Source organism: Paramormyrops kingsleyae, chromosome 19 (genome assembly GCF_048594095.1).
Source record: "Paramormyrops kingsleyae isolate MSU_618 chromosome 19, PKINGS_0.4, whole genome shotgun sequence".
NCBI classification, from domain to species: Eukaryota; Metazoa; Chordata; class Actinopteri; order Osteoglossiformes; family Mormyridae; genus Paramormyrops; species Paramormyrops kingsleyae.
In genome coordinates, this window is record NC_132815.1 from 26959203 (window position 1) to 26971730 (window position 12528).

General features: G+C 41.5%; 1 pseudogene; it reads left to right on the top strand.

The window, feature by feature from the left end:
• Window positions 1-12528, top strand: part of LOC111840622 (NACHT, LRR and PYD domains-containing protein 3-like) — a 46785-nt pseudogene that overhangs the window by 13597 nt on the left and 20660 nt on the right.

The following is a 12528-nucleotide window of genomic DNA, read 5'->3' on the forward strand; positions in this document are numbered from 1 at the left end:
AGCAGGAGTATCTAAGTCTACAGGTATAGTTAAAAATAACATTAGACTGTCCAAGAGGGATGTAGAAAGAAAAGTTGCATTGGAGGCTAAGGATGACAATAAAAGTTTCTTCCAATATTTTAACTCCAAAAGAGCTCTAAAAGCTGAAATCACTAATTTGCAGGATAGTAAGGGCCTTATAACTGAAAATGAAATCGATATAGTAAATGACTTTAATGATTATTTTTCACGGGTGTTCACAATAGAGAACACAAGTAACTTGCCACCAATTAGTACGAATTCAGCGTCGTCTATGACCAATATACTGTATGTAAAACTGAGGCTGATGTGGTACTAAGCCTAGCTAAACTCAAAATAAATAAATCGCAGGGCCCTGATGGCATCTTACCTATAGTTTTAAAAGAGATGAGGGATATTATTAGCCAACCTTTAACTTTAGTATTCCAGAAATCATTATCTGCGGGTGTGGTACCTTCTGATTGGAAGCATGCTAATATAACACCCATATTCAAAAAAGGGGATAGAAGTAATCCAGCAAACTATAGGCCAATCAGTTTAACTAGCATTACTGGAAAAATAATGGAAGCTATAATCCAAGTGAAAATGGTAGATTACATGGATGCAAATAACATTCTGAGGGATAGCCAACATGGATTTAGGAAAGGTAGATCCTGTTTAACGAATCTACTTGAGTTCTTTGAGGAAGCTACAAGTGAAATTGATCACAAAAAGGCCTACGATGTGATCTACTTAGATTTCCAGAAGGCCTTTGATGTTGTCCTCCACAAACGGCTCTTGCTTAAGCTCAAAGCTGCAGGGATTTTAGGAACTGTAGCAGCTTGGATCAAAAACTGGTTAACTGACAGGAAGCAGTGAGTAGTTATAAGAGGCACAATGTCACAGTGGGCCTGCATTCATAGTGGGGTACTGCAGGGTTCAATTTTAGGACCACTATTGTTCCTAATTAACATTAATGATATTGACACCAATACATACAGTAAACTGATTAAATTTGCAGACGACACCAAGGTGGGTGGTGTAGCAGATACTGATCTAGCAGGAGAGAGGCTACAATGGAATCTGGATTTAATTAGCGACTGGGCTGATACTTGGCGGATGAAATTTCAAGTTCAAGGTCAAGGTAAACTTAATTATCCCCCCAGGGGAAATTCATATGGTTAACATTGAACGTCTCACAATGCAAACAAACAGTAAACATACCACATTGTACACATAACAAAAATACAGAAAAGGCAAGCGAATAAATAAAATTAGACACGCAAAAGGGTAAAATTAAGGTATAACAGATATACTTAATCTGTTGTTGTGCAGTCTAATTGCTGTTGGCACAAATGACTTATGATACCTTGTTGTTCTGATTACTCTCTGCAGAATTCTGCCATTCGACCTATTACTTCTAAAAAACTTTGAGAACAGAGGATGTGTAGGATTATCTAAAATTTGTTTCATCTTTTCCATAATAAGCTCATTGTACAGCTGGGCTGCAGATGCCTGGTCAACTCCAATGACCCTACTGGCTAATTTGATAAAATGTTGCAATTTCTTACGATCCTGTGCATGCATATTTCCAAAGGTACAAATTAACCCAAAGGACAGGACACGCTGCAGAAGAGCTTTATAAAATAATTGAAGAATGCCGGTATCTAATCTAAAAACTTTTAGTTTCCTGAGAAAAAACATCCTCTGTTGCAATTCCCTGCACTTGTTCTGTAATTAAAAGACAATTTATCGTCTATTTCAGTTCCTAAATATTTATAAGATGACACCCGCTCAATCTGTTCCCCATTAATCTCGGACCAAGAAACCCTTACGCCTTTCTTACTAAAATCTATTAACATTTCTTTTGTTTTCTTTACATTAATCTGTAAAAAATTATCTGTGCACCACTTAGTGAAACCATGAACCTCCCTTTCAAAGCCTTCTAGAGATGAGGTGTCAGAATGTAAAAAAACAACCAATGCAGTGTCGTCAGCATACTTGAGATAAATATGAGCAGGAGAGGCTGCTTGGAAATCATTTGTATATAATGTATAAAGGATGGGCGATAGCTCACATCGTTGGGGTGCTCCAATATTAATGGTTTTTAGGGAGGAGACATGTGAGTTAAATTTCACTTGCTGACAACGGTCAGTCAAGAAGTCATAAATCCACAATATTAGTCTAGGATTTACCCCAAGATTGAACAATTTCCTCACCATCAGATGTGGTTGGATTGTATTAAAAGCGCTGCTAAAATCAATAAACACAACCTTAACCAGGCTCCTTGCATGTTCAAGGTGCTCATAGACATTATTTATCAAGGTAAGAAGCGCGTCTTCAACCCCCCTCTTAGCACGGTAGGCAAATTGGTTAGGGTCTAAAGAGTGGGAAACCTCAGAAAGAACCTGTTTTAATGCAATTTTCTCAAAACATTTCATTACTACAGATGTACGTGCTATTGGACGCAGATCATTAAGTTCTTTAGGTCTATTGTTTTTTGGCACTGGCACTATTAATGATTTTTTCCATAAGCTGGGAACCTTTGTCCTTTGTGCAAATCCGATGCTTCATGGTGATGTGGGTAGGATGACAATACTTATTATTAACAAACACACACACACCTCCACCTCTCTTTTTCCCGGAGTTTAGATTACGATCCATCCTCACCGACGTGAAGCCCTCTAAGTCAATTGACGAGTCCGGGTCCATCTCTGAAAGCCAGCTCTCTGTCAAGCAGATATGGCAGGATCACCGGTAGTCTGAAAGATATTAAGTGCAGGCTCGCAGCTCACCCACCTTGTTCCTTAGACTCTGGACATTACCCAGCTTAACCGATGGAAGTGGTTGCCTGTAGGGTTGCCTCTTGTTCCGCTCCCGAACCCCTCCCTTCCTTCCGCGTTTCCTTAGTTTAAAGTTGTTGCTACTTTTGATACACTCGGTTGGTAACAGCGATGTATCTTTAGTCTGGATATGTGCAGAAGGAGCTCTGAGGCTCAACAGAAAATCCCAAGTGTAGGTGATGCGGCTTGTCTGGCCTCCATATATAAAGTTGTAGCCGACTGTATATTTAACAAGATCGAGTGAAAAAGCGATCAGTATCAACAGCAGAATGGCTAGATTATGCTCCATAATTATGATTCCCGTGGATTTGAGTCTTCGTGACTAAAACAAACATTAACAAACAAGTATGAAAGATGCACATGGACCGTGTCGCCGCTCGCGCATGTGCCACAAAACTGAAGAGGAATTTCACCTTTTTTAACACAGATAAATGTAAGGTAATCCATGCAGGGAGCAGAAATATAAAGTACAGATATTTTATGGGTTCCACTGAAATAAAAGTAGCTGATTACGAGAAAGATCTCGGTATGTATGTTGATGCTTCCATGTTCCACTCTCGCCAATGTGGGGAAGCAATAAAAAAGGCGAACAGAATGTTGGGTTATATCTCTAGGTGTGTGGAGTTTAAGTCAAGGGAGGTGATGTTACATTTATATAATTCCTTGGTAAGACCCCACTTAGGGGGATGTTTGTGTGCAGGTTTGGTCACCATATCTTAAGAAGGACATTGCTGCCTTAGAAAAGGTGCAACGGAGGGCTACGAGAATGATTCCTGGTCTTAGAGGAATGTCTTATGAGGAGAGGTTAGCTGAGCTGAATCTGTTTAGCCTTGAGCAAAGGAGACTAAGGGGGGACATGATCCAGGTATATAAGATTCTAACGGGTCTGGATGCTGTTCAGCCAAATGGCTATTTCAATATTAGTTTAAATACTAGAACTCGTGGCCATAAGTGGAAATTAGCGGGAGAACATTTTAAAGCACTTCTTTACGCAGCGTGTAGTTAGAGTACAGAATAGTCTTCCTGCAGCGTAGCGGAAGCTAAAACCCTGGGTTCCTTTAAATCAGAGCTAGATAAGATTTTAATAACTCTGAGCTATTAGTTAAGTTCTCCACAAATGAGCTTGATGGGCTGAATGGCCTCCTCTCGTTTGTAAATTTCTTATGTTCTTATGTTCAGACCCAAAGGGGGAGCCCATCCTCCAGGGGCTGGCAGAGGAAGTCAAATGATCAAGATGGTGACATCTCAATTCACATTGTCCAAATCTTAAAATTTGAGCCACAAAGCGGGAGACAGGGAGCTGATGACAGACAAGTGCTGGAACTGCTTCAGATGGCAGGGCGAACAGGGATGACGTCGCAGGCAGAAGGGTAGGCAGGATATTTCTCTAGGTAGCACAGCCCAGGAGAGGTAGGGAAAATAAAATGTGCGATTAATCAAAGTAGCAGAGACTAGAGGCAGTGCAAACAATTAGGTGAGTGCAGTATGTAAGCTCCGGCAGATATGGCTATGGCAGCATAAGTATGAAGGAGAGGCAGGTGGGAACACAGGCATGGGGAGTCCCTGAAATGTCAGCACTCCAATTCCACAAGGGGGTGTGAAGCTAGAGCAGTTCAATTCAATTCAATTTTATTTATATAGCGCTTTTATGAACAGTCACTGTCACAAAGCACTTTACATATAACCGGCCCGAACCCCCACCAAGCAAGCCTGAGGCGACAGTGGCAAGGAAGAAACCTTGAGAGGAACCTAGACTCAGAAGGGGACCCCATCCTCCTCTGGGCAACCGGGGTGCATGAAAATGTATTCGCATTAACATTTGTCCTGCAACAGCATTGACAGTTCTGTTCATCCAAAGCCAATGGCACTGATCCCCACCCAGCTCTACACCTCACACTATAGGTCTGACTGGGAGTGAGCAGTTAACTAGAGCTAGAACTAGAGTCCCTGTAGGCTAGACTAAACAGGTGTGTTTTTAGTTTAAACCTGAATATTGAGAGTGAGCCTGAATCCCGCACATCTGGTGGTAGATTATTCCACAGCTGAGGAGCTCTAGAGGAGAAAGCTCTGCAGCCTACCGTAGCTCTTTCTACCCTGGGTACTAACAGATATCCTGCTCCTTGAGATCGAAGAAAGCGAGGAGGGATATATAAGGCCAGCAGATTACTAAGGTATTCTGGTGCAAGGTTATTCAAGGTCATATATACATTCACCTAAAGGATTATTAGGAACACCTGTTCAATTTCTCATTAATGCAATTATCTAATCAACCAATCACATGGCAGTTGCTTCAATGCATTTAGGGGTGTGGCCCTGGTCAAGACAATCTCCTGAACTCCAAACTGAATGTCAGAATGGGAAAGAAAGGTGATTTAAGCAATTTTGAGCGTGGCATGGTTGTTGGTGTCAGGCGGGCCGGTCTGAGTATTTCACAATCTGCTCAGTTACTGGGATTTTCACGCACAACCATTTCTAGGGTTTACAAAGAATGGTGTGCAAAGGGAAAAACATCCAGTACGCGGCAGTCCTGTGGGCGAAAATGCCTTGTTGATGCTAGAGGTCAGAGGAGAATGGGCCGACTGATTCAAGCTGATAGAAGAGCAACTTTGACTGAAATAACCACTCGTTACAACCGAGGTATGCAGCAAAGCATTTGTGAAGCCACAACACGCACAACCTTGAGGCGGATGGGCTACAACAGCAGAAGACCCCACCGGGTACCACTCATCTCCACTACAAATAGAAAAAACATAACAATACAACCCAACACCATGATTTCTGATAATGTTACCAAGAAGTAGCATGTATAAAGTGAACAGTAGGGGGTCCAGCACTGATCCCTGTGGGACACCATATTTGACTTTGGTTATCTTGGAAGATTCATTGTTCACGTGGACAAACTGACAACGATCAGTTAAATAGGAGCGAAAACAAGAGAGGGCTGTCTCCTTAAGGCCAACCACAGATTCTAGGTCCAAGTGGATATTATGGTCCACAGTATCGAATGATGCAGTTAAGTCTAGTAACCCCAACAAAGACATACAGCCACGGTCAGAAGCCATAAGCAAATCATTCACTACCTTTACCAAAGGTGTTCCTGTGCTGTGGTTTAAAGCCAGACTGATATAATTCATTAGCATTATTTTTCCTGTAGGAATGAATTTATAATTTAGTGATTAATTGTCATTGTCGACACACCACAATGAAATGTGTTCTCTGCATTTAACCCATATGTGACAGCAGGGGCAGCTAATTCAGCGCCCAGGGAGCAGTGCCTTGCTCTGGATACCTCAGTGGTGCCTGGCTGGTCGGGGACTTGAACCAACAATCTTTCAATTACAAGGATGCTTCTCTAACCATTAAGCCACCACTGCCCAGAGAGAAGACAGCTGGTGAGCGACAGCTTTTTCCAGGATCTTTGAAATGAATGGAAGATTTGAGATAGGTCTATAATTTCCTAAATCACTAGGTTCAAGATTAAAAGGTTTGGGAACATATCCAAGCCTAAGAGGGGAGTTTAACACATTTAACAGGGTAGTGCTAATCAGGGGTGCAATCTCCTTGAGGAATTTAGTAGGAATTGGGTCTACAAGGCTAGCAGAGGATTTACAGGAGGAAACTAAGGTCAAAAGTTCTGATTGTTTTATAGGAAGGAAAGATTCAAAGGTCACATTATCAGTGCGCATAGGACTAGCAGGAGGCTGGCAGCTGTATGTAGCTACAGACGTGCACTGGATGGTCTGTCTAATCTTAGTTATTTTACCATTAAAAATTTAATAAAGTCATCACTCTTAAGAGCTTGTGAGACTTGCAAGTTCAATGTTCAAGAATTCTTTGTTAACCTAGACACAGATTCAAATAGGAATTTAGGATTATTTTTGTTCTCTTCAATGAGTCTGGAGAGGTGCACAGATCTCACAGTCACTAGTGCTTGTCTGTACTTAGTGAGGCTCTCTTTCCAGGCATATCTGAAAAGTTCTAGTTCAGTTGAGTGCCATTTGTGCTCTAGCTTGCGTGAAGCTCACGCGTATGATCAGAGCACCAGAGAGCAGGTTTCTTATCTCTATGCTTTATCATCTTAAGTGGAGCTACAAGATCTACATGCTGCAAAGCGATTTCTCCATGTTCACAGTTACCTGTTCAAGTTCATTTTCACATGAGGCTTCGGATGTAAGGCTGAAGGACTGTGGAAGTTGGTTGAGAAACGCTGTAGTAGTGAGTGAGGCAATGGAACGTCTGATACTGTACTTTGGACCTGGAGCCGAAGGGAGGCTATACTGTACAACAAACGTTAACAAGTATTGATCTGAAAGCAGAAGGTTCTGAAGTATAATAGATATGTATTCCAGCAGGACACTGTAACAGTCGCAATTGTGTGGTGTCTCTTTAAGACAGCGTGAGTCAATGTTTTGGTGATGTCAGTATGTATACCCCACCACGCTCTGTAGAGCGTGGAAGATGCGTGCTTACAGATAGCTGCATGGACTGAGAGGGACTTTATGTTCTTATCTCCCTAACTCAAAGTAACGTCATGGGTTGTATGAATACTGCTCGCTTAATGTGTGACAAGCCAGCAGCCGTTCAACCGGGCTTTGTAAGGTTGGTGAAGAGTGTGTGCGTAATTAAAGGACAATCGCTGTGGAAATCCCAGTATCAGCGTGTCGTGAGTTTTTGGCTAAGTGTTCCGCTGCCTCTTCTCCACCACAAAATACAACCCCACGTTACAACACCATGGCTAAGAATCAAGTCCAGGGTGTGGTTACAGGCATGAGTAGGCCAACTACATTCTGACATAGACCTACAGAGTCTCGGATAGCAGCAAACATGCTGATATGCTTTTGGACAGGAGATCGGCACCAGCCCGCGAGGGGTGAATACCGTCCCTCTTCAAAAGCCCAGGCCTGCCCTCAAACGTTCGCCAGTTGTCTATATAACCCACAGCATTTCTCGGGCACCATTCTGACAGCCAGTGATGCAGCAATGATAATCTGCTGTATATTTCATCACCATGTCTAGCAGGGATGGGACCAGAGCGCGTTACTGACACAGACATCTTCTTCGCAAGGCTGCACATCTCTATGAAATTTGTCTATGTAACTATTGACTGTGAAATGCAGAAGCGGTCAATAGATACAGCTCTACATTAATTTTATTGTTCTTTTTATTTTTAAGATGTGAACAGAATGCGCAACCGTGTTGGGGTGTAACGTCAGTTCCCTGACCATGAAACTTGCCAAGGGGGGGTGGCATATAATATATTTTGCTGAGCTCAGGGGTAGGAAATGTTTGTGTGCGTATTTTCATGGATCAGTGCAGGACGATGTTGCCCAGAGGAACAATGGTTCATGTAGTGATTGGCTGGTTGGAAGTCGGGCTGTGATTGGTCAATTGGTTGTCAGGCAACTGTGACACTCCAATAGTGAAACAGCTGGCATGAAATTCCATGATAAGTCACTTTGTTTATAATAATAATAATAATAATAATAATAATAATAATAATAATAATAATAATAATAATAATAATAATAATAATAATAATAATAAAATCAGACAGAGGGGTGGGGTGGCATGGTGGTGCAGTGGTCAGCACAGTAGCCTCGCATCTGTAGGACCAGGGTTTGCGAACCCCACCACCAGTTCCTTGTGGGGTTTTCCTCAGGGCTCTGGTTTCCCCTTATAATCAAAAAAACATGCTGGGGCTAGTTAGAGTTACTAAATTACCCATAGGTGTGTGAGTGTGCCCTGCCATGGGTTGGCCCCCCACCCTGGGTTGTTCCCTGCCTTGTACCCATAGGCTCCAGACCCCCCACAACCTGGAATATGATAAGCGATTACAGAAAATATTATTTTTAATAAAAAAATGGAGGTTACACACCACAATGGACAAGCTTTTAAAATTAATTAATAGTCAGGCCGAGTTCATTTAAAAACTGTTAATGGTTCTTTATATTTTATCTCAAGTTTTGATCGTAATGAAAAAGGGATTCGTAGCTGGGTTATCAAGGCTGTCTGCAATTTTCTTATTTTGGACAGAAATTAACATTTGTAAGTGCTTCTCTTGTTTATCCCTCCACATAAATTATGGGGTCTGCTGTCATATGCTGGCTGGGGAAAAATAATACCTGCTTTAGTTTCTAGTAGAATAGATTACTGTAATGCCCTCTTGTCTGATCTGCCTAAGAAATCTATTTCACATCTACAACGGGCCCAGAATGCCGCTGGCGGAGTGTTAACACGCACCAGGCACAGGGATCACATCACAGCTGCTCTCACATCCCTGCACTAGCTTCTAGGATTAATTTTAAAGTTTATTTGCTGATTTGTAAATATTTACGTGTCTTTGCTCAGTCCTACCTCAGTAGCATGACTGTAAGGTATGTCCCAGGCAGGTTGCTCAGATCATCCAGCAGTAATTTACTGATTATTCCTAAAACCCGGCTTAAGAGGGAGGGGGCAGCTTTTAGTCACTATGGTCCCAAACTCTGGAACCTTCTCCCAGAGAACCTGAGAGCTACTGAATGTCTTACAGTAGTACTTTCAAAACTAGGCTGACAACGCATCTTTTCTCCACCGCATATAATAATCTATGATAATCAGTTTTATTATTTCATACATTTATTATTAGCAGTTATTGTGGGGGGGGGGGGGGTCGCTCCCCCCAGAAGACATAGGGGCTAGAGGCCCCTGTGAGGGAGGGGCCCCTACAGAGAACATGGGTGGTTAAAGTCCTTTATGCGGTATTTTATTATTTTTTATTTTAATTTAATAAATATTGATATTTCTTTTGTGCTTATTGTTATTTATTCTGGGCTTATTTGTATTCCTTTCTTTTCCTTCTTTTTAAATGTTTTTAAAGCACTTTGTAAACCCTGTAGTTAAAACAAGCTATAAAAATAATGGTTAATTGATTCAGATAGATAGATAGATAGATAGACAGAGAGAGAGAGAGAAGTTGGGAAGCTCAAAATTCCCACCAGAAAGCTGCACTTGAAAGGCTCACATTCTGGCTGCTGACTCAAAGATAGAATTTGGTGATGTGACAATACTGAACTTACAAGAATGGCGAACGCACGGTTACTGCAAGGGACAATGCTTGTGAAATTCTGCACCATAATAGCAGTGTTTCTTTTTTAACTGCTTCAGAATCTTAAGCTAGAAGGCTGAACTGAAAGCAAATCATGACTCCTTCTGTTATCTTGCTTTGTATGTAGCCTAAGTGCGTTTCCCCAGCAAAGGTGATAATTGCCGGTTAGTCACTGTCAGATATCGACACTGGGATACTTGTCTGATTACGCTGATTACCGATAATATCGTCATATCACTCAGACTTAATTGGTGATTTGACATGTTCCCAGGTATAAGAATACAGGGAAAAAGGATTTTACTCATGGGATCAGGAATCCAAGTGCAAGTTGCTGCTGCATTAGCTGCTGGGGACGTTCACATCTCCTCCTTTCAGTGATACGTGTCGAGTGTAGGGACACCTGGCAGAAAGATGGCTGAGGACTGCACTGGAAGCTCTGGTCTGACTGTTATGGGAGGGTTCATGTCCATCTTGCCGTTGATGTGTTCCTATATATTCCTGTATATTCTGTGATTTTTGCCTGTAGTTTGTACTTAATGTTTTTACCTCTAGTTTTAAGCTAAGATGCACTGACTCACAATTAGTGGTCATATGACTGCAGCAAATTGCCAGGATGCATAGAACACTCTGCAGACTATAATTAATTTTCAAATGTAAGCTGTGCTGCTAATTATATTGAAAACAAATGCTTATTGTAATGTTTGTATTTTACTAATGTGTAGGATGTGTATATGTGTTCTAAAGTGTTTTCTATTTCAGGCTGAACAGCTGTGATCTCAGAGATAAACATTGTAAAGTGTTGACTGCAGCTCTGAGATCAAACTCTTCCCCCCTGAGAGAGCTTGACCTGAGTGACAGTGACCTGCAGGATTCAGGAGTGAAGTTGCTCTCTGCTGCACTGGGGGATTCACACTGTAAACTGGGGATTCTGAGGTCAGTATTATTGGGTATTCCACACTGTAAACTGGGGATACTGAGGTCAGTATTGCTGGGTAGTCCACACTATAAGGAGAAGATACTGAGGTCAGTATTACTGTTTATCCCACACTGTAAACTGGGGATACTGAGGTAAGTATTACTGGGTGTTCCACACTGTACGCTGGAGATGCTGAGGTCAGTATTATTGGGTATTCCACACTGTACGCTGGAGATGCTGAGGTCAGTATTACTGGGTATTCCACACTGTACGCTGGAGATACTGAGGTCAGTATTACTGGGTATTCTACACTATAAAGAGGATATAGTGAGCAATTAGCTAAGGGAAAGGGAGGAGGGGGCCTGCCTTCTCTTAGACACTAAACTGTAATTCTTGAAATATTTATTGGAGCAGTCACATTTATTTAATCCCTGTAATGGTGAGGTGATATTATTTATTGGAGAGTTTCTGTCTCTCTTTCTGCAGGCTGGCAGGCTGTAGAGTCACAGAAGAAGGCTGTTCTTCTCTGACTTCAGCTCTGAGGTCAAACCTCTCACATCTGAGAGAGCTGGATCTGAGCTACAATCACCCAGGAGACTCAGGAGTGAAGCTGCTCTCTGCTGTACTGGAGGATCCCAGCTGTAAACTGGAGAAGCTGCAGTGAGTACAGAATATGCATTTTACAAAAAAGGAACTGGATACCAAGAAAATCCACAATGCATTTTAGCAGTTACATAATAAACAAGCACAAACAGCTTCTGTTTTCTTTTCCTACTTCCTTATATTCCACAATCTTATCAGCCCTCGATCCATGTTAGAAAGAATTAAGCAGTGAAGCAGGAAACACCCATTTAACCGTATAATCCATGCAAAACATTTGTGTTGGTTAGCAATGTTAATAGTACTGTTACAGGTAAACATGCTGACTTTAACGTGTTATGGACAAAAATATAATGGACACCAAACAGAATCGGGATGATTGTTAAAATGATTTTTAGTAATTTAATTGTTTTCTGAAGATCCATTATGTCATGGCCCCTATTCTCCTCATTTGAATACAGTGCTGCAGTGTAAAAAGTGGATTCAGAAGTGTTTAATTTTTTTAAGGGTGGGCCGGTGTGAACTCACAGAGAAATGCTGTGAGGTGCTGGCTTTAGCTCTCAGATCAAACTCCTCACCCCTGAGAGAGCTGGACCTGAGTGACAATGACCTGCAGGACTCAGGAATGAAGCTACTCTCTGCTGGACTGGGGGACTTACACTGTAAACTGGAGATACTGAGGTCAGTCTTACTGGGTATTCCACACTGTAAACTGAGGGTAGTGAGGTGAGTATTACCGGGTATTTCACACTGTACACTGGAGATAGTAAGGTAGAAAATAACTAATGAGTAAAGCAAGAGTATCTAAGTCTACAGGTTGAGTTAAAAAATAACATTAGACTCGCTAAGTGGAATGTCGAAAGGAAGATTGCATTGGAGGCCAAGGATAATATTAATAGTTTCTTCCAATATTTTAACTCCAAAAGAGCTCTAAAAGCTGAAATCACTAATCTGTAGGATAGTAAGGGCCTTATAATTGAAAGTGAAATTGATATAGTAAATGAGCTTACTGATTATTTTACACGGGTGTTCACAGTAGAGGACATGATTAACTTACCACCATTTAGTACAAATACAGTGTCGTATAT